Genomic DNA, 24,246 nt, shown 5'->3' on the forward strand with positions numbered 1-24,246 from the left:
GGGGGTCCCAAATAAGAGTCCTGTGAGTTTGCGACGGATTCTGACTCCTGCTTAAGTTTTGGGAGTCAAAAAACCGCGGAATTTTCGCACTTTGTATAGTTTCGCTTATAACTCCTAAAAGACGCATCCTACAGAAAATTTTATTTGAAGCTTTTTTAAAACAGATTACATTCTGCTTCGAATGGTGTTTGGTACGTCAAAATCGGCTGAGTCATTTAGCCGCAATCGATTTTCAAAGTTGGGCCATTTTTACGAACTTGGCTAAAAAGTTGATTCTTTGTTTAGTTTTTCATTTACAACTCCTAAACGACGCATCCTGAAAAAAACTTTACTCTTTATTTTTGTAAGAGTAGTACATTCTGCGTCGAATGGTTTTTACTCCGTCAAAATCTGCCCAGCTGTTTAGCCGCAATCGATTTCTGAAGTGGGGCTATATTTTACCAACTAGGCTAAAAAGTTGATTATGCCCTTTGAATGGATCATATGAATCATTTGATGATGTTTTATTCAATGACAATCATCCAGGGGCGGATTCAAGAGTGAAGAGAAGGGGGGCAGCCCCCCTTTGGAATTTCAAGTATAATCCTTATTTTTAATAAAATATTAAATATTAATTGTTCTGGGGTTTCAGAAATTATAGGATTCATGCCTCCCCTCCTACTGGATGCGCACCTGGACACTCCAAAATGAGGTTATGTGGTTTCAAAATATAAGAAGGCATTATAATGAATAATGTTTTATTGATGGTAACAAAATATGTATACATGTAAACGATAACGGTATTAGTTGTGTACATGAAAATGTATTAGTTGTGTACATGAAAGATCATAATATGAAAGATGTACAAGGTACTCATGTTGACGATTTCTTTCGCCGTTTAGGAGAAGACGGTCGCTCTTCGCCGATCACGTCATCTAGCTCCTCATCCTCGGAATCTTGAGAATGAGGATTCATTTCTTGCTCTCCTTCGATGATATCAATCTCCTCGTCACACTGGGTGGCATCCAGTATAACATCCTTGTCTTCAGAGATGGAATTGAGGCATGCGTGCCCTTTGCAGATTATGCACATGGTGGTGCATTTTATCCCTGCCTTTCTACAGGAGCAAGCTGCTTTGCACCCTTTGTTACATGTGCACGATATGGAGTTGAGAAGTTCTTGTGGGGCCGGTGGATCAGTCGTTGTGATGGGAGTTAACCCATTGGTGGTTATTTTCCATCCCCATCTCTCTGGATCTAGTACATTACTCCTCCATACCTGCACCTGTAAATAAACTCTGAAGGAGTGCTGGTGAGCAGCCGCTTCTGTAGGAGGCAAGGACGCCAAGTCGAAATTCTTTTTTGAAAGCAACCTCTGGAAGAGGTCAAACCTCACTTGATTGAGGGACTTTCTGCTGCCACCCGTGTACAAGGTTTTTATGAAGTGAACGCCTGCCTCTGCAACTTGATCAGGAGTTGCGATCGGGTCAAGAAAAATAGAGGCCTGATGAAGGAGGTTTTGGTCTGCCATGAATTTCTTGAATTTTCCCCTGGCAGAAAAAATGAGGATGTGGTGTCGCACCTCGTGAAGGCATGGAGAAACAGGGCATGCTTCCTCATGTTTTGAGGCAGCCGGCAATTGCTCGGACTGTAAACGACAGTTTCCTGGTTCTGCTTCCCGGGTTTAATGAGGAACACGTTGGAGATGGGCTCTTCAAAGACAGCAACATGAAAGAGCAGGACCAACAGATCGGTGTCCTCTCCCACTATGAAAACATTGCCTCCCTCTCTAGACCTCTCCATTGCTGTGCTCACAATCAAAGAATCTGCATCTTCCAAGGCTTGTTTCACGTGAATGCCCTCGTCCATCAGTTTGTTTGTCAGCATCGATATGAGACGTTTCTTGTTGTGATCATTCAACAAGAAACGATCTTTCGGCATTGTGGCCTTGGTATCTTCCTGGAATATAACCGACGAAGATGACATAGCATGGTCTCTTCGCGCTCTTTCAGCAGACTTTATACTCTTCTCGGCCACATCCTCTGGGTATCCATCGAAAACTATGTTGATACTGTCAGACTTGTAGTTGGATTTCACGTAATTTACGTACTTGTGAATGATATTGGAAAACTGTTCTCCGCTGTTCCACACAACTCTGTGCAGGAGGAAACCACCATCCACTACGTAGTCTGCATTCACAGTGAAATCAACTTTGATTGGAGTGAACAGCTTGTACAGTTCAGATTTTCTACTCTTCCGCATCATGTCGTCATCATAAAACAGTGGGAGTGGGTACGAGGCCAATTCGAATCCAAAGTACGATTCAAGCTGAAGCTGTGATTTCATGTGAAATGGAATGCGGCGGAAAATCGTGTCCGGACTGATAGGGGCTGATTCTCCGTTGATCTTTGCTGTAGCCTTCACTGCTCGTAGAGACACCACTAGATTTTTTCTGCTAAGTTGAAGTTCTTTGAAGTTTTTCCCTTCAATGGTTTTCATACTGGCTGTGCCCTTTTCAAAAGCTTTGTGGCAGTTGATGCTGTCATCTGCTATAACTCCTGTGCTGATGGACATGAGGGAACTCATTTTAGGGAATGGGTCATGGCACTGAAACCATTCGCTGAATTTCTGCAAATCGCTGTTGTCTCTCCGTATTCTGGAGTTTGTCGTGTCAACATGCTGATCGGATGTTGAGAAGGAGACCTCACAGTACTCTCAATTTGATGAAAAACATCCACTGCAGTGGGCATGCCAGCGATCCACCAGGCTAGAGTCCCATCGCTGATTCCCCGCCCACGGGATAGCCCTCCACAAGAAGATATTGCTCCCATGAGCACTTGCTCGATAGTCATATCTGACCATATTCCGGACCAATGCTTTTCTCTACGCCTTATTGTGAAGTAACCTTGTACAACGAACTGTAGATATTCAGCATGGGTCAGTTTTTTATTGAGCTCCTCCATATCCTGCAGGTAGAGTTGACTATCTTTTGCGTAGTTGAAGTGTCCGCTGGCGTGGAAATATGGAATCATGTTTCTTATGCTCTGCAGGTGTAACATCCAATTCCCAGTTCTTTCAGCCTCGATAAATCGCTTGAGGACTGACACCATCCTGAAATACTGCACTCACAGCTGTGCTGTGCTTCCTCGTTCCTCTAAGATTTCCAATTGTCTTTTGAACTTTTCCATAAGACTGTCAACATTTGGGTTGTTAATGTCAATTATTTCTGATGTAAAATCCTTTATGAGATACGATAGTGCATCAGTCTCTTCGTCTGTCAGCTTTGTTTCTTGAGATGTGGACATCGTCTGTAGAATTATTTTGGCCAAAGCGAGCTGGGCCAATATATGAGCTCGTACAGCTCTGGAATAGTAGTGGCCTGACATCATTGTTTTCTGGATGCCATCGCGAAGCAAAACTCCAGAAATCTTGGAGGCCGCTGCCGTCCATAATGAAGCCAATTTTGCCCATGTAGGTCATGAGCAAATGAAAACTCCCAAGCCGCACGGCAACATAACTCAACTCGCTATTTGGGCCGACAGAAGCAAGAATTTTCCTTGCTTTTAACCAGAGTGGATGGTCCAAAGTGACAAAACAGCAGCGTTGGCGGAAAATCGATTGCGGCTAAATGGCTAGGCCGATTTTGACGGAGTAAAAACCATTCGACGTAGAATTTAATGCTCTTAACCAAATCTAAGAGTAAAATATTTTTCAGGGTGCGTCGTTTAGGAGTGGTAAACGAAAAACTAAACAAAGAATCAACTTTTTACCCAAGTTGGTAAAAATGGCCCAACTTTGAAAATCGATTGCGGCTAAATGGCTAGGCCGATTTTGACGAACTAAACACCATTCGAAGCATAATTTAATTTCATTTAAAAAAGCTTTAAATAGAATTTTCTGTAGGATGCGTCGTTTAGGATATAAGCGAAAAACGAAACAAAGTGCGAAAATTCCGCGGTTTTTTGACTCCCAAAACTTAAGCAGAAGTCAGAATCCGTCGCAAACTCACAGGACTCTTATTTGGGACCCCGAAAAGATATTATAACACTTTCCAGCTTTGGACGATTTTTCGGGAAGCATATGTCTAATTTGCCTGGGCTATATTGTTTTATGATTTAGGAAATATTTTATTCTGATATGATTCTGGTTAATTTGTGCTATTATAAGAGTCTATAAATTTGTATTTACAATTAATGAATATATTTCTGAAATCTACAGCCATTTTATGTTGGTTTGGAATAGATGATTAGAATAGATTGGAATAGATGGAATAGGGCATTACATGAAAAAGTATTTAAAGTTAAAAATATTTTGGTTCTAAGTTGTATATGAATTCTAGGTTACAAGCTTTAAAGTTGCAATGTAGCATAATGTCTGGTTCATAACTAATCACACCATGGATACATCGGCAATGATTCATAAGCAAAAGGCACTTAAAAATGCAGAAAATACCTACAAATAAAAAATAAATAGCTTGGTTGCATTCTCACCTGTTTTCATTGGCTGGAATTTACGACCACTAAGTCAATCATAAATTGGAAGTTGGCAGAATGAAGGGCCTGTCACATTCACGCAGTGGTGACTGACTTGATGTAAGCTTTTGGACATACGCCATTGCTAAGCACATGTATGTCTGTAGAAGAAAACTACAAAAAAAACCCAAAAGACAAAAACAAAAACACAAATTAAGCAAAAAATTGCTGTTATCAACAGGATATAAACACCACATAATATTCCATAACAGGAATATGGTCAACAAACAAAGAAAAACAAATCTATGGACAACAAACAAAGGAATTTTTTTCTTTATTTTTCTTTGTTTATTGACCATATTCCTGTTATGGAATTTTATGTGGTGTTTATATCCTGTTGACAACAACCATTTTTTGCTTAATTTGTGTTTTTGTTTTTGTCTTTTGGGTTTTTTTTTGTAGTTTTCTTCTACAGACATACATGTGCTTAGCAATGGCGTATGTCCAAAAGCTTACATCAAGTCATGCACTCCCATTGCACAAATCTTTCAAAGATAATGGTGACAGACTGATGCGTCGGGAGCTGACAGTACTGATGCGGACATGGCATTTGACTGGTTCACGTGACATGCGACGTCAGGTGCTGCTGGAACAGTCGCACGGAGCGGCTCTGTCCGACCAGAGCTGGCGAGCTTGAACTTACAAGGACAATCAGATCAGTCAGCACCATCAGAAACTGACGTCAAGAAAAATATTCGCCAGTGAGAAGCATGATGAGTATAAACAAACTGTAAAACAGTATGAAAACAACTATTTCCGAACAAACGTTTTAATTGTAGGTAGGCTGTCTATACAATTTTGTCTCAGGCACCATTTTGTTTAATTTGTTTTCCGTTGAGTTACTTTGAAATGGAAAACGATGTACCCGAACAAGTAAATAAAATGGCAAATGTGTGTAGGCATTAAAATAACAAGTTTGGTCCAAATGCATATTAAACTCTTAGTTAATTTAAAAAAAAATGTATCTAAATTCCATTAATTTATATTTACATTAATCTCTCTTTTGTATAAAGCTCTAAAGTGAATAAAAGATACAAATATCTATAGCAATTTACTGTTCTCTCTACGTATGATCAAGTTTACCAGATGCGTCTGAGATCAGAAGACTAGTGAATGTGGCACGTTGCTACAGAAAATTCTTCAGACAGCATGGTCGAACATATCAGTCAGACGCAACCTTTACTTTACCGTGTGCTTATCTGCGTACCGGTTAATAATTTAAGTTTTTCAATCGTAAATCCAACTTAAAACGGAAAACAGTCACTTTTTGACATGAATTTCCGGCAGGATTACGAATGTCTTTAAATCGGGTTGGGTGCCACTTCGGCTGAGGATTCGACACCGCTTAAAACTCGTCAACTATTAAAGCTGCAGAGTTGAAGTATAGCAGACTTTGCTCGTGGTCTTAATTTATGACCTACCCTGTTAACATTTACAGTGATGACGTAATGAGCGTTGGTTGGTAAGGGGCGTCGAACTGAAGTCGGCGGGAGCTGTAAGCCCGAAAGTAATGGACCGATTTGTGTGATTTGAACTTTAGTTGCTCGTGAGTGAACACTGAGCGGTGCTAGTTGTTTGGAATAACTATAAAGATAGTAACTTTGGTTTCGGAGCCATTAAACGCAAGATGCTTAAGTAAAAACAGGTTGTGTTGGAGAAAAGAAAGAAAACAATCGAAATAGCCCGAACAAAAGCAATTTAAAATGCAGAGAAGTGTCGTAGGTATCGAATGAGGCCACAAGTAGCCGAGAGAAATGAGCCAGTGGGGCAAAACGAGCCCCCAGAAGAGGCACAAAATTAGCGCTCGAGCGAGCCTCAGCCGTCCGCCTCGCGAGAAGCGACGGGGAATGCAGGACATTGTGTGGTAGTGGATGTGGATATGCTCTCTGATGATTCTGATGCTGACGTGGAGTCAGTTGAGCCAGTGGCTGTGAACGATGGGCCGAGTTTGTCGCGGTTTAGTGTAACAATTTTTTCGTCAGCCGCAAAATGCTCAATTCAAATATAATTCCCAATCAGCGCAATAAAAATGCATATAAACCAAACCCCTGGAGGCTGTAGCCCTAAATACAGCCTACCCAGAATTTTGTATTTTTACTCGATGGGTCATGCTCACGTGACGTGGCCTCCATCAGAGACCAGGGCGCCGCACAGTCATAAACAAATATCCAGTTCCCGGGAGCGTTTCTTGTGTTTGTTAACTACATAGTGAGGCCGGGGTTGGTGCTTCTGCCATTTTCCTCGTTGGTGCTCTGGCGTTTGGGAAGCCTAAGATGTACATCAAGTTCTGTCCCTGCCCGTACACGCCCGAATATTCACCTTCGGCCAACCTTGGGTTTATTTATATATATTTATATTTCTCTGTTTATTTTAATGTAGCTAACCTAACCGACCACTTTTAATATTTGAATTCATTTTTCCTGCCCAAAAATAAAACAAATCCCGAGGTTGGCCGAAGGAGAATATTCGGGCGTGTTCGGGCAGGGACAGAACTTGATGTACATATTAGGCTTCTCATGGTAAAGTGCACTATTTCCTCCATGTGCGAGGCAGTGAGTGCCACGGGGGAGAAACTCTAATTGCCGAGACTTGAAACCTAGTTTGCGAAGTAGTTTTGGGCTAAACCGCTAGAAAGTAGCTTTAATAATATATCACTAACATAGCTACAGTGATTGTAAGAAGTAATTCATCAGCAATTATCAGGAAAACAAACTAGTGGAAGTTAATTCACTTTATTTTGGTAACCACATATTTTGTGGTTTTGCACATGAGAAATATTGCATCTCATGCTAATTCATACAGAAAACAATTTGTTTTATTACAAAACAGCATTAAGTGATTTTTTTTAACAGTTTAAATATCTCATACTAAGTAATTAGTCATCAAGTAGTTAAATTAGCGTTATAAAGCTGAGTCTTTACTTTATACTTGAACCTCCCGCCTGAGTTTATTTTGTTGTAGTTAGGAGTCTACTCAACAGATGGTGTCATGTCACGCAATACACGGTTTCAGTTTCCACTGTAGGAGTTGCACCACTGTATCTGCCTCCTTGTGCTATGGTGATTGCTAGTGCAGAATTCTCGTAACGCCTCTATACTTTGACAACCTTTGTTTCTGATGTGATTAGAAAATGTTAAAAAAAAAAAAAACTCCAAACAAACTATCAGATGTGACTGTCTTACACCTAAACCCAGCCTCTTAATTAGTAATTTCACGCAAATAGTGAGTCTCAATCATTTTCCCATAGAAAAAATTCACTATATATAACTCAATATGGTCTCCTTAAGTAAAATATTCAACAGTAGACTATTTTACAAGATGGCAGCAAGTCCCTTCAATGATAATTGCTAGGACTTTAAATGTTATTCTGAGCTCACTTTCCTTGGCATGAGTTCAATAATAATGATGTGACATAAAAATCATGTCTTTGCCTAGCAACAGCACCGAGGCCAACTGTTTTAACCTGGATGAATGGTGATGCAAACAATGGCTTCTGGTTTCTTTTCCGCTTTTTTGGTTCAGTCCTTCTTGCTCCTTCCTGTCGCAAGCTCTCAGCGTCTGGAAGAGAAATAACAATATTAGAAAACACAAAGGGCGCGTAGTCGTCGCGAGAAATGTACGATGCAGTGCTACCAACTCCAGGCACTCATACAATTAAACACTCGCTAAACAATCACTATGAAGAGTTTACGGGAGATACTAAACTCTACAAAATAAATAACACCACTTCTAAAAAGTACTGAGATAATCCATCCGCCAATTAACTTAAAAATTACACAGATTTGCAGACCTTATATTACGTTTTTTACAAAGGATTTACCTTCTTATTACAAGAGCTACACTACCGATATTTATGGTAAGAAACTCTGATTTTGAGACCTCATTAAGTTTCTCTGGTTTCGTAATAAATACGTAATATTCCGTAGTTCCATAACGAACGTCTAAATTAGTAATGATTACTGTAATTCCGTAATACTTGGCAATACTGTACGATGAACAACGCCTTTTCAACATGTAACTTGGGCTTTTTTTAGTACTTCACATGTTATTAACCATTTTAACGTTTCCCAGTGCAGTAACGCCGCAATGCACGTGTCCCTACTGTGCTTGCATTCAGCTTGCCTCGATAGTGACAGGGGCTTAACAATCAGAACTGGTCGCGAAGCGACAGCTATCATGTGACGTGACATAGATACTTACTACAATTTTTAAAATATTTTTCTAGAGTTTGATGGCTTAAATATATTTTTTTATGTAACTGATACATTTATGTCGCACTTATACCCATACATTTTTTCAACTTAAAAAATTACCAAGTTACACGAAGGCGTGTAATTGGGTGTGTTAAAAATACTTTGTCACCACACGTTTCAGAAGTGAAACTACTCAAACAAGAGGTATAAAGATGAGTTTACGATTAAAAAACTTAAGAATTATAAACTTAACCTGTACGCCGAAGACACGTCGTTAAGTAACAACAATGGATCCAGAAAAAAAAGGGGGTGTCATAGCAGCATGCCCCATGCCCTTGACCCCTGAATAATGTTTGAACTTTATCCTAATTACTTATCATATTTTACCATACGGCGCCCGGGACACTAGCCCCGTCTGCCCCCCTCCCCCTCCTTTCTAGTTACGTCCCTGGTTGCAGAAGGAAGGGAGGGGGGGGGGGGGGTTAAAACCAAAATACAAATAAAAAATTTGTGTGTGGAGTCCACTTCTTGCTTATTAGGTAAGACAGAGATTAATTATTAGTATTTTTTTTACTGAATAAATAAAAAAACACATTTTTCCGCGTCCTGTACTCTCGCATCCGTTCACTGGCTCTTTTTGACGTCTCTTTTAGCGGTTTATTCCCACGTTGCCTTTGATAATACCTCTTATATGGTTCTACCTTTTTATTATTTTTTTATTCATGATCTACAGCTGAATAAAATGAAAGAATTAAAAAAAAACTCTCCAACAGAACATAAATTACACTTATAAAGTCTATCTCACAAGTACACATTTTGACATTTCAAATCACAGTGTTCACTTACCAAAAAAATAAGTTACACTTATAAAACTAACCTCTTAAGTCTACACGTTTTTTTTATTACATTTTCAAACACACTATTCACATAAAAATTAATGATACTTATAAAGTTAGTTGCACAAATCAAAAACTGTTTTCCACAAGAATAAATAATTGTAGATACTTGAAATTAAATAAAAGAAAAATGGTAGCGTCAATCGTTAGTCGTTACGTAAACCGAGGAGTAGACAAACACAAGCAACGTTACGAGAATTCTGTAGCATCACTGCTGCGTCATTTCTACCTCTACCCTGCCGGCCGTTACAACTAGCATACAGCATGCTCCGCTAAGTATGTCATCTTCCATTCGACCGTTAGCGCATGGTTGGAGTGGCGTGCCGCTAACGCGCTCTCCTCCCCTAAAGCTGACGTCGTCTGACCGAAGGCCACCATAAAGCCCGACCTGCAACCGCCAGTATCCGACCCCGCTAACGGAACGCGACCCTAGCCATGGCCCACCCGAGTCAGACGAGCGCCACGGGACTTAGGTATTATCAACGCCCTTAACGTAATCGGCAAGACAAACCGAGTCATGTACACAGTAAATTCACTAAACTTTAATGAATCCGCCACTTTGAATTAATAACACCGTGCAACACAAGTGCGACGTAGGAGTGCCCGGGTCACTCACGTGTAGTTTTCGACTAAAACAGCTGTGAGTGCAACCCTTGCGGCCTTCAGCCTAAATTCAATAGTGTAATATGTGACGTAACTCAAACCGCCCAAATTAGCATTTATCATTAGCCACTGGAGTAGTTATTAAGCAACAAACAGTCTCCAGTGTGACTCTAATAATTCAAACTTATTTTATACAAATTTATTAAATGTCATTTCTAACACACACACACACACACACACACACACACACACACACATATATATATATATATATATATATATATAAAGTTAATCATTAAGTTTTATTGTATGAATTTAGAGCCACTTAAATTTAATTATTAATATAATTTTTACGAATAAGGGAACTTTAGAAACTCTGGCGCGACAGGGAGCTCACCCCTCCCCTCGCGCCAGGGCCAGACACCAGTACAGCGCGACTCGCGGACCGGGACGGACGCACGTCCCACGGGGAGCCAGCATCTCTTTGTTTCACCGAACGTCCATCTGGTAATTATAGTCACAACCAAAACCTTTTTTTTAAATACTCCCCGTGTGCGCCCGGTCCTTTTCCGGTGTAGGGCCTAACCCAGCCGCGTCAATTTAAGAGTGGTATATAGGGAAGCGGCTACTCAGAATCCGGCGCGAGCAGCACAAAATACCTCTAGCCTGGGCGGAGTTTAGCCTTGGAGGAGTGGCCTACTAGGAGCGCGTCCTGGCGAAATGATGTCGGTGGAGGGGATGGACTCGGTTTACCCTCCCTCACTCCGTGGTCATTCCCTCCTCATGACGGCGCGGTACGGGTCGGGATGTCTCGACAGCATTGCTACCTGCCTGCCTGCCTTCCCCGTACGAGCGGAGCGCCGCGCGAGCTAACAGTGGCTACACACGTTTCATTCAACTCAAATGTCAAATAACGCGAAAAGTATGTTTATCGTAATGGTAGCATATTTTTTACGCGTGTTTAGTAGTTCATAAGTAAAAAAAAAAGATAAAATGCATTACTTTGTTTTTGCTAAAAACACAAACTTTTACATGAAATGGGAAAAGTGACATTACATCGTAATTTTCGAAGTCACGTGGATATTAAACGTTACATATCCTCCAAGAAACATTAACTTACCTTATTCTGCAAACAAATCTTGCCGAAGTTAAATATATTTCCCGAATCGATGTTATGTATTTTTTATAACTCGCATCTGTCAATGATAGTTGTAAAAGCGTTTCGAAATACATACATCTTATGTATTATTTAAAAAAAAAAGTGTTCGTGACTTTATAAGATGGAATAATCTCCTTTATAATTGTTTCACTTGTGTCATGGCAATGAGTTATCATGCAGGTAGCATATATTTTATTTGGACGTGGTAGAAAAAGGCACTATACAAGAAATCGTTACATAATTACACATTAAAAAACATGTATTTATTTCACATGTAATTCATACATTTTGTTTCACACCAATAGACAATGTTCATTATGTTATAAAAGACAAAGAAATTTAAAAAGAGCACTATAAATTAAACCAACGTGCGCACGATTTACTTCCAAGAAAGACAAATTAAAAAAAAAAAAACTGTACGGTATAATAGACATTTCAAACACAAATATTTTTACATCACAAATTTTTTTTCAAAACTGTTTGCAGAAAAGTCCAACAATCTTAAAAGTATGTAGATGGCCTTTAGAGAGGTACTTAAGAGAAACAAATGCTTAAATAGAAATAATTTTACAAATCCGATACAGTAAACGACAACAGATTATTTAAACAAGTTTAGTAGAAATACACACAAATTGGTTTTACCTGTGACGCACAAAAAATGTACATAAGCTTTATATTTTTAACTAGACAGGCATTTATAATATTTGATTTAATGCACACACACTTTTAAAACAACAAAACACAGAATTTAATTTTGCTTACCACTGAAGCAAAATATTTTTATGGTCGCTATTATACATTATTTAACGAAATTTATTTCGTTTCTCCTTTTTGTTAGGACTTACAAGACAAGAAGTTTATGCATACCGAACACTCTTTTTAGGAAATTCTCTTGTTTCTCATTTACAAATTTTACAAATTTCTCAATTGGCTGCCAAATGAATTATTTCCTTCAAACTAAGTAACAGTTACGACCACCTCAGTATTTATTCAGCTAAACAAGCAATGTCTTCTATAATTTTAAAGCACCATTGCTCACTTGAGCATTTAACCATTCTGGAAAGATTAACTCAGCTTTAAAACTTACATTATAGGTAAGACATTTTATTTTTTTACATGTCCAAAATAATTACGGTAATGATTCTCTAGGTAGGCACTGAACGTGACCACACGGCCTATACTTTCTTATGCACATGTAGGTGCTGGCATACTAAAAATGAAGGTTCATGGAAACAATGAGCAAGAATAATTTCCAGTATGAAAGGTGACAGTTTATGAAGCTAAGTGAGCAGGCGACTTAGATTGATAAATCAAACAGGTCACTATAAAAATTAGTTTGAATGATTATCCAAGACCAACATTTTCTTGAAAGTTCTGCAAAAGCTTGAAAAATGTTCACGTTTAATGTAATCAGGGTGTAATATTCGGTTTTGTTTTGGACTATCTTCGTTTTCCCATGCATTTTATCTTATGGCTTCTGATAGCATCTGTTATGTGCGGTGGATCCCGAATTTCCATATTTCTTGTGTGTCTAGGATCAACTAATTCCGGAAGAACGCATAGTGTGTAAAATAAAACGAGTTTTGGCTCCATTTTTTCTTTCCAGAATGTGTCGTCTCTGAAAATTTCCAATAGGTACTTTTAATTTCTTTTGGCTCGAAGTACAGATGCCTAACTAGCAAATATCCCTTCTGGTTATGTGAAGCTGATTCTGGACTTGATAGAAATATTCATGATCTTTTTTAAATGAAATGACAGTAGGACTTTCTTCAGAATATTTCAAATACTTTATTTTGCCTTCTCGCATGGCTTCATTTATGTCCATTCCATATGCCGAAGCAGGACACTTAATTTCTACGAGACGGCCTTCGCCAACAAGGACATCGGATGTTGCGGCAAGAAATGGGTGTTCTTGGTCAATAAAAAGACCAGCTTTACTTATATTAATTTTTTCCTGGTCTTCTAGCTGTTTGATAACTATTTCTTCGGACTGCCTGCCATGTTGTACTGATGGAACATTAAGTATGTCATGAGAGTATATTATGGCTCTTACTAGGTTCTAGCAGGTTGTTGTTGGCTTCAAATAGGTTCAAACGTTTTATTACAAAAATTCTAAATCAGCGATAAATGTTTGTTCTAAATACCTCTCTTTCCTGTTGAATACTGCTCATTTCATACGTCATTTTATTAAGTTTTCAACGATGTTGTTTTCTATGATGATGGTGTCAGACACTTCCGTGGACCAATGAAAAACACCGGCTTCCGTTTCCAGCAGTTGGATTGGTGGCTGAAGTTTGGCGTACGATTTGGTGACTGTCCTGCAAAGATTAAAACAAAATATATTTGTGACATGTCGAGAATCAAAATTCCAAAAGTAACGAAATTTCCTATTTTGGCTCTAATATTTGAGTACAATTTTATAGTTGTGTGTTCCGCTCAAAATGTTGATGAATTTCTCTTTAAAGGTAGTGACATATTCAGTTAATTCTATAATCCTGCCTATAAACACTACCACTGTTCGCAAACTAATCAGTAAGTGTGGGATATGATGTAAGAGAGTTTTATTGTACACTAATATGACAAGTCTAATTCCAGAATGTAGGTACAGCACGAGATACGGGCATACACATGCATGCACGTACAAACTTGCATAGAAACAAGTAACATTCAAAAACAAGAAATGCCTACGTGGAACAATAATAATTTATGTCATCATATATTTACTGAATGTTTTGTTTGCAGGAGAGCCATATTATATATCGTCCTTTACTAGAAAGCCTACAAGGGGAAAATTTTTCGCACTCAATATTTTTTATAAGGAAACATGGAAAATCACCCAATGACGCAGTTGAATATTACAAAATACAGCAGTAAGGATTCCTGGCATTTTTCCAGCCAAGCGGCTACCACAAGTAACAATAATTTGTTGATAGTCGAACGCATTTGTAAACTGAGACACGCTCAAACAAGGGAAATGAGGTGGGGGATGAAGAAACTGTCTTTTGGAACCGAACACAGTGAGTCATCAATAGCTTGCCTTCCATTCTCGCAATTATTCCCCCACCCTCATAACTTCGCCCATACTGATTTATTTAATTATCTTTCGGCTTGTTTTATAATAGCACTAGTATTTTTCACATCACATGGACTTTTCTAGGACTGGATTAATGCCCTATTAGTTCACTTTTTAAAATTACTAATTGAAATTGATAATCGATGACGTATGTATGGTCGTCAAGCCATAATAACTTCCAATGACTTACATACAAAAGTAATAACGAGTATCTAACTTTTCTTTAATGTGTCCGTAACACTAGGCGTATATATATTATTTTCCAAAAACAAATCCATAGAAGTTAATTACTGGACTGAAAATTATTTATATGAAAAATTTAAGCCTTTCATTAGACTCCGAACGTAATAAAATGCTAATTCTAAATGTTATCGTTAAATACAGTTCGCAGTTTGTGTAGTATAAAGCACTGGCTACTTACTCCTCATCAGGATTCAGAACCATATTTTCATTCTCTGCGTTGCTTTATCTTGGTAAAGAAAAATGAGCCGTCAAGTTAGCCGTTTGGGGATCAGTTACTGTGCTGCACCATATTCTTCAACTCTTCGGATTTTTCTAAAAAATTTAATGCATTGTACAAACTAATTTGTAACATATGTTTCTTAAAATAGTTTTTAGCCGGGTTTGGAATTCTCCGGTGTTCTTTTACATTAATAAAAGAAAAATTAATATCGGTATCGCTATATCTTACCTTTGTTTCTGGTACTCCATCAGAGCTGTTGCTCTTCTTTTCTTCCGTTTCGCACTTAAATAAAGTCGCCCTAACTTACCGATTCGTTTGTCTTGCTTTTTTTTCATGCGTACCGACTAACAGATAATTGCGTCTTTTTTATATTATGCGAAAGCTCACAAACAGCATTAACGAACCATTGAACGAATCAACAGACTTAAAAATCTTGTACAATGTAGGTTGCTACCGAGTGAAGATTCTTTTCAAGCTACTCGCCATGATAGTCCAGGAAAGATATGAAAAAAACATGGACAAATTGCAAGAAAAGTTTTTTTACATCAAAATTCACAGAAAAATTCGTAGAATAACATATCCAAAATCCACCGAAATCCACTTTCTTTTGGTAACTTTTTTCCGGGTTTTGTTCCGGAAAAACGCGAAATAAAATAATAACTCAAAAACGGTGCATCTGATGACAAAACCTGTAGAGACAAAAATTAAAGAACATTATCTTTTCCATAACATATCCAAAGTTCAAGAAAATCATCTTATAAATTCTGCTTCGTTTTCCGGGATTAGTCCCGGAAAAAATATTAAAAATGAAATAAATCGAAAATTGTGCACTTTACAGTATAATGGGTTAGGAAAAAGATAAAGTAAACAATGTTTTTCATAATATATGAGAATTTAACACAGATCAACATTTAATTGTTTTTTTTGTTTTCCAGGAAATGTCCCGGAAAAAATTTATCGAAAGAAAAAAAAAACGGAAACCGTGCACCGTACTTCAAAATAAATCGTGAATTAAATTAAGGGCAACAAAATTGCATTATATAATTGACCTTTATCAAAATGTGCTTAAAATTTATGTACTATTGTCCTGGTATATGTAGTTACTATTTATACGATTGAATTCCCATTCCCTTGTACTGAGTGATTTTATGTATCCATGTGTTATAACTCTGCAAACGATAAAATATATAAAATTAAATTAAATATGTCATTGACGGAGGATATTTACTTCATCAGTTACCTTGGTCCCATAGGGGAAGGTCGGGTAATACCGGACAGCGGGTGATACCGGACAGTACCAGTTTCCAGAGGTGCGCGCTAGGGGCAGCACCAGTCGGTCGTTTGTCTCGTAGGTCTCTGTGAAGGACACGCAGTGTCGCCATTATGAGTTCGTGCGTTGTCTGCTTGTTGAGTAGTGCTACGTTTTATTGATTTTAGGCCAAGATCTTCTGCACGAAGATAACTTTGCCGGGTTGTTACAACATAACAAGTAAGATATTTATAAGTTTAAGTATAGTAACTTGTGTACTAACCATTTATATATTACCATACAGTGTAACATCTGTGTGCGACAAATACTAAATATTTTATGACGTAATTTCGATGGCATGTCCGTCGGGTAATATCGGACAACCTGCTGGAGGGTTATATCGGACGGTTGCGGGTGGTATCGGACACAATGGTAGAGTAATTTCCCGTCTATTCTGATTCAAGTATTCTTTCTATTTGCAGAAAATGGAGAAAAGAAGGGGAAGGTGGAAAGAAGAAGATATGAAATTAGCAGTAGAGCATGTTATAAATAAAGAAATGAGCATTAGAGAAGCAAGTGAACAATTTTCTGTTCCGAAGAGTACACTAGGTGATCGACTCATTAAACTTGGTTCGGGAAATGAGGCAATTATGAAACCACACATGGGTACTTTCAGTAATACATTCAGTGATGCACACGAGGAGCAGTTATACAACCATGTTAAAGCTTTAGATAGACAACTCATGCCATTAACTCGAGATGAATTTCTTAAATTATCTTTTGACTTGGCAGAACACCTAAATATTGATCATCGCTTCAATAAGCAAAAAGAGAGGGCTGGGAAAGACTTCTATTATGAGTTCATGAAGAGGCACCCCGATTTGAGCCTAAGGTCTGCAGAATCCACAAGTTTGCAGCGAGCTGCAGGGTTTAATAAAGAACAAGTTGATCGGTTTTATGAAAAGCTGACTGAATTAATGGACAAATATTCATTTAGTCCATCGCGGATCTTTAATGCAGATGAAACTGGGGTATCCTGTGTTCACAACAATCAACTGAAAATCATGACAATAAAGGGAAAGAAACAAGTGGGGAAATTAACATCAGGCGAAAGAGGAAGAAATGTAACTGTTCTCTTATGCATCAATGCTTCTGGAGACATGTTTGTTCCCCCACTCTTTGTTTTCCCCAGAGTTCGCATCGATAAGGATCTCACTAAAGATGCTCCTGTTGGAAGTGTGTTTGACGGACAACAAAGTGGTTGGATAACCAAAGATGGATTCCTAAAATGGTTCAAATTATTTGTTGAACGAGTTGTGCCAAGTGAAAAGAACCCTACACTGTTAATTGTTGATGGTCATTCAAGTCACAAGGACTTAGAAGTGATTCTGTTTGCTCGTTCCCACCACGTCCATATCCTGAGTTTACCACCTCATACAACTCACAAAATGCAACCACTGGACAGAGTAGTTATGAAGCCATTTAAGAATGCTTTCAATGAAGCATGTTCTTTGTGGATGCGAAAATATCCAAAGCTGAAAATTGCTCTCAAGGACATAGCTGGACTGGTTAACTATGCATTAGCAAAAGTCTGCAGAATGGAACTCGCTCAATCAGCATTCATGTGCACTGGAATTTACCCACTCAACCGTAGCATATTCACAGACTTGGATTTCCATACTAGTTTGAATGACTTACCAATCACTGTTCAAGAAGAATCTCCACCGTGTGTTCGAAGACAGAGTTCACCAGAGCCTTCAACTTCAGATCAAGCAGTAGGTCTAACAACACAGCAAATGTCAACTCCATCATGCTCCAGAATGGAAGGTTCTGAAAGCACTGTACTGCACACTTCAGCCTTCAATGTAGTAGAACAAATTTCTCCACTTCCTAGCAGTGCAGTTGCCAAGTTGGCCTCACGAAAACGACGGGGAGACAGAAGTGAAGTTCTAACATCTAGCCCATACAAAAATGAGCTTGAAGCAAAAAGATGCAAGTTGAATGTGAATCAAAAGTCGCAAACCACTAAGAAACTAAAAGGGAAACATCTCAGAAAAACATCAATGCATAGAACACCCCAACCAAAAGTTCCATGTGCAACAAACGAAGAGACTACTGACTGTATCATTTGCGGTGAAAATTTCAGTGAGGATTGGATACAATGTACCATATGTAAAGGATGGGCACATGAAAACTGTGCTGACCTTGAAGGGGATGCTGTATTTTATAAGTGTGATGTTTGTAAGAAAACCTAAATGTTATTTACAGGCGGTATTTTGTAAAAATCTGAAGGGGAAATGACTGTCCGATATAACCCTCCAGTTTACTGAAACTTCCAAATACCACTGTTTGTTCAAATGTAAAATACTAATATTTCTAAATGTTTTGGCCCATTTTCTTTATTAGGCATTATAAATAATTAAAGTACAATTCCAGAGACATATGTACATTTCATTTTTTGCAGTAAGTTATATTTTTATTAAAAGAAAACCTAAGGTGTCCGGTACTGCCCGACCTTCCCCTACTGCAACATACAACGAGATCGCTCAGCTGTACGTGAGTTTCATCTTGAAAAATTATGGATTAGCAACTACTGTATTTGATGGATATGGGAAAACTCACAGTACTAAAGACACAGCACATATTAGAAGAGCAAGAGGTAATGCATCACCTGTAGTTGAATTCACAGGAGAAATGCAGCTATCACTCCGTAAAGATATGTTTTTTTTTTGAACGAGCGAAATAAAGGACAATTTTTAAGGTTATTAGCAATACATGTACGCGAAGAAAATGTCCTGTTGTCGAAGCACCAGGTGATGCAGATATTTACATTGTCCAAGAAGCTTTAAATGTGCAAAAGAACAATTGACAATAGTTATAGGAACAGACACAGATTTACTTGTCCTTTTACTCTAATATTTTGGCTCACAATCACATAACGGTTTGTGTTTAAAAAGTGAACAAAGGCAGAAGAAAACATATCACATTAAGGAGCTAAAGCTGAAGCTCGGTGATGAAATTTGTAGTAATATTCTTTTCTGTCATGCATTCATGGGATGTGACACGACATCACACATCTATGGTATAAAGGGGAAAATATTGGATCTTCTCCAGAATGACAGTGCCTTCAGGCAACTTGCGAAAGTATTTTCAGATAGCATTCCCAGTGTGTCAAAAGAAGACACTGTAAAATCGGCAGAACAGCTGTAGTACGCCTGTACAATGGGTCAAGAAGTGACACTTTCGACACTTTGCGTTGTAAAGTGTTAAGTGAGAATGCAGCTACTAGTTCCAAATGTGTACAACCAGAACAGTTACCTCCAACTAGTGCTTCAGCTCGTTTCCATTTCTTAAGGGTTTTCTATCAGATACAAGAATGGAAGGGAATTAAGATGAATCCAGAAGAATGGGGATGGAGACAATTTGCCAATTTCGACAGACAAGCCAACAGTTATGGAATGCCTTTTGAAGGTAATCAGGTGCACTTGCAACGAAGATGGTTGCGGTGCATCCAACTGCAGTTGTAGGAAACACGGCATCCCATGTTCTTCGGCTTGTGGAAACTGTCATGGATCAACCTGTAAAAACCGGCGCGAATTACCTCCCGAGGACTGCAATTACTGTGACGGCTTTTTAGGTAGGGTGTTCCTACATATCCATGCAAATTAGCCTGTTTTCCTAACCAAATACAATGATATTTAATGCTGTGACCTTATACTTGTAATATACCATTTTGTTCAGAAAAATATAATCTTTTCCAATATAGATTCAAATTTTCATTTTTCTCATCGAATAACTAGAAAATTATCAACAAATTGCTTGTTTTTACCATTTTTTTAAATATATTTTGCGTCACGATTTCCAAAATATAAAACTATATTGGAAAAACTGCATTACTTTTCTCGTCAGATTAATAATCTGGAAGCTGTAGCTATCATAATTCTCGAGAAAATAGGCTAGTAGTGGACGCATGTATAACTGGTTTTAAAAATGGGTATATAACGCTCTTAAACAGGATGATTCTATTAAATAACATTTCGAGCTGATATGCAGGTTATTTTCCGAATTTTTGGATCAGTTTAACATTAATAGAAATATAAAATCACGCTGATGTTTGTTTAGGTAACCTATATTTTAAATTAAAGTACTTATGTATGTTACCTAATGCATATTTATTCAGTATTGTGTGTTACAGAGTGCATCCCAATGTGTGTATATTTTTCTATTTCTTCTCGATACAGGTCACTGGAAATCTTGTGTAAATTTAATTGTATGATATGTTTTGTGAGAATGGACGTGTCAAATTTTTCTTTCAAACAATAAGCAGTTGAAATGAGTCTGATTTTTTTTTCTGGAAAATAATTTTGGTAGATTTCAAAAACGTTTTAACACATCACTAACTGAAAAAGGAATATAATTTAAGTGACTTTAAAATACTTGTATATTATGGAAATTGAATATAGTTCGGATCTGACAATTTTACATGGGATACAATGCTTTCTGTTATTTTGCCTACATATTCAATACTTTTTCCGTGGCCGATCACAAAATAAAATCTATATACCAGATTTCAGTGAATTTAGGATCTGGTATAGGAAATCTTGTGTGCTTCTGTTTGTCCCACCGAAACTTTTTCAATACGATGTTCCGTTTTCGTTTTATTGAATTTTTAAAGATTTTCCAGGACGAGTCACAAAAAAAACTATATACATATGTAAATATATATTTATATATATGAGCAGATTTTGTTGAAATGAAATTATATTTAATACAAAAAAGTCTTTAATTTTAGTCACGACTTTCTTTGACGTACGATACGTTTTCGTTTTGTCCTTTTTTTTTTCAGGAAATTTTCTGGAAAACCAAAAACCTATTTTGTGTTGATTTTTGTGAATTTGCAATATACTATGAAAATCGTTGTTTACTTTAACTTTGTCCTGAAACATGCTGTAAAATGCGCCATTTTCAATTTATTTCAATATTTTAGGTTTTTCCGTGACGAATTCCAGAAAACAAAACAGTAGTTATTAATGAATGTTTGTAAAATTTTGATATGTTATGGTAAATTTGGCTCTCTTTAATTTTATTGTCTATACCTTTCTTCGTAGAACGCACCGTTTTACAGTTATTAATTTATTCCGCATTTTTCCGGGACAAATCCCGGGAAAAACGTTACCAAAATAAAGTGGATTTCGGTGGATTTTGGATATGTTATTCTACAAATTTGTCTGCAAATTTTGATATAGTAAAACCTTTTCTCGCAATTTGTCCATAAATCGACCCCTTTTTCTCATAAAATGCCTGGACTATGAATCCTTTAGAGAAATGGTGTTGCTGTGTAGCGGGAGGAGGAAGAAGGGAGGAGGGAGGTTTATCACCGTAACAGATCAGCACTTCCCCTACCGCGGGCGACGTTGAGGCGTGTCAGTGTCATCCCCACCCTGCTCGTCTTCCCGGAGCTTGGCGTCAACTTTCCCGTCGAGCAGCACAAGGCAGACACTAAAAATGCCAAATTAGCCAGTTTTCCTAACCAAATACACAGATATTTAATGCTATGACCTTATACTTTTAATATACCATTTTGTTCAGAAAAATATAATCTTTTCCAATATAGATTCAAATTTTCATTTTTCTCATCGAATAACTAGAAATTCGTCAACGAATTTCTTGTTTTTACCATTTTTTTAAATATATTTTGCGTCACGATTTCCAAAATATAAAACTATATTGGAAAAACTGCATTACTTTTCTCGTCAGATTAATAATCTGGAAGCTGTATCTATCATAATTCTCGAGAAAATAGGCTAGTAGTGGACGCATGTATAACTGGTTTTAAAAAGGGGTATATACCACTCTTAAGAGTGGTATATAGGGAAGCGGCTACTCAGAATCCGGCGCGAGCAGCACAAAATACCTCTAGCCTGGGCGGAGTTTAGCCTTGGAGGAGTGGCCTACTAGGAGCGCGTCCTGGCGAAATGATGTCGGTGGAGGGGATGGACTCGGTTTACCCTCCCTCACTCCGTGGTCATTCCCTCCTCATGACGGCGCGGTACGGGTCGGGATGTCTCGACAGCATTGCTACCTGCCTGCCTGCCTTCCCCGTACGAGCGGAGCGCCGCGCGAGCTAACAGTGGCTACACACGTTTCATTCAACTCAAATGTCAAATAACGCGAAAAGTATGTTTATCGTAATGGTAGCATATTTTTTACGCGTGTTTAGTAGTTCATAAGTAAAAAAAAAAGATAAAATGCATTACTTTGTTTTTGCTAAAAACACAAACTTTTACATGAAATGGGAAAAGTGACATTACATCGTAATTTTCGAAGTCACGTGGATATTAAACGTTACATATCCTCCAAGAAACATTAACTTACCTTATTCTGCAAACAAATCTTGCCGAAGTTAAATATATTTCCCGAATCGATGTTATGTATTTTTTATAACTCGCATCTGTCAATGATAGTTGTAAAAGCGTTTCGAAATACATACATCTTATGTATTATTTAAAAAAAAAAGTGTTCGTGACTTTATAAGATGGAATAATCTCCTTTATAATTGTTTCACTTGTGTCATGGCAATGAGTTATCATGCAGGTAGCATATATTTTATTTGGACGTGGTAGAAAAAGGCACTATACAAGAAATCGTTACATAATTACACATTAAAAAACATGTATTTATTTCACATGTAATTCATACATTTTGTTTCACACCAATAGACAATGTTCATTATGTTATAAAAGACAAAGAAATTTAAAAAGAGCACTATAAATTAAACCAACGTGCGCACGATTTACTTCCAAGAAAGACAAATTAAAAAAAAAAAAACTGTACGGTATAATAGACATTTCAAACACAAATATTTTTACATCACAAATTTTTTTTCAAAACTGTTTGCAGAAAAGTCCAACAATCTTAAAAGTATGTAGATGGCCTTTAGAGAGGTACTTAAGAGAAACAAATGCTTAAATAGAAATAATTTTACAAATCCGATACAGTAAACGACAACAGATTATTTAAACAAGTTTAGTAGAAATACACACAAATTGGTTTTACCTGTGACGCACAAAAAATGTACATAAGCTTTATATTTTTAACTAGACAGGCATTTATAATATTTGATTTAATGCACACACACTTTTAAAACAACAAAACACAGAATTTAATTTTGCTTACCACTGAAGCAAAATATTTTTATGGTCGCTATTATACATTATTTAACGAAATTTATTTCGTTTCTCCTTTTTGTTAGGACTTACAAGACAAGAAGTTTATGCATACCGAACACTCTTTTTAGGAAATTCTCTTGTTTCTCATTTACAAATTTTACAAATTTCTCAATTGGCTGCCAAATGAATTATTTCCTTCAAACTAAGTAACAGTTACGACCACCTCAGTATTTATTCAGCTAAACAAGCAATGTCTTCTATAATTTTAAAGCACCATTGCTCACTTGAGCATTTAACCATTCTGGAAAGATTAACTCAGCTTTAAAACTTACATTATAGGTAAGACATTTTATTTTTTTACATGTCCAAAATAATTACGGTAATGATTCTCTAGGTAGGCACTGAACGTGACCACACGGCCTATACTTTCTTATGCACATGTAGGTGCTGGCATACTAAAAATGAAGGTTCATGGAAACAATGAGCAAGAATAATTTCCAGTATGAAAGGTGACAGTTTATGAAGCTAAGTGAGCAGGCGACTTAGATTGATAAATCAAACAGGTCACTATAAAAATTAGTTTGAATGATTATCCAAGACCAACATTTTCTTGAAAGTTCTGCAAAAGCTTGAAAAATGTTCACGTTTAATGTAATCAGGGTGTAATATTCGGTTTTGTTTTGGACTATCTTCGTTTTCCCATGCATTTTATCTTATGGCTTCTGATAGCATCTGTTATGTGCGGTGGATCCCGAATTTCCATATTTCTTGTGTGTCTAGGATCAACTAATTCCGGAAGAACGCATAGTGTGTAAAATAAAATGAGTTTTGGCTCCATTTTTTCTTTCCAGAATGTGTCGTCTCTGAAAATTTCCAATAGGTACTTTTAATTTCTTTTGGCTCGAAGTACAGATGCCTAACTAGCAAATAT

General features: G+C 37.5%; 1 protein-coding gene across 1 annotated transcript in view; it reads right to left on the reverse strand.

Moving 5' to 3' along the window:
- Positions 1-6,806: 6,806 nt before the first annotated feature.
- The window catches only part of LOC134538455 (protein-L-histidine N-pros-methyltransferase), a 731,139-nt gene continuing 713,699 nt past the window's right edge, over positions 6,807-24,246 (reverse strand). The window contains exon 6 of the mRNA XM_063379780.1: positions 6,807-8,068. The gene's annotated coding sequence lies outside the window, so the exon portion shown is untranslated. The remainder of the gene's footprint in view (positions 8,069-24,246) is intronic.

Source organism: Bacillus rossius, chromosome 13 (genome assembly GCF_032445375.1).
Source record: "Bacillus rossius redtenbacheri isolate Brsri chromosome 13, Brsri_v3, whole genome shotgun sequence".
In the NCBI taxonomy this organism is placed as follows: Eukaryota; Metazoa; Arthropoda; class Insecta; order Phasmatodea; family Bacillidae; genus Bacillus; species Bacillus rossius.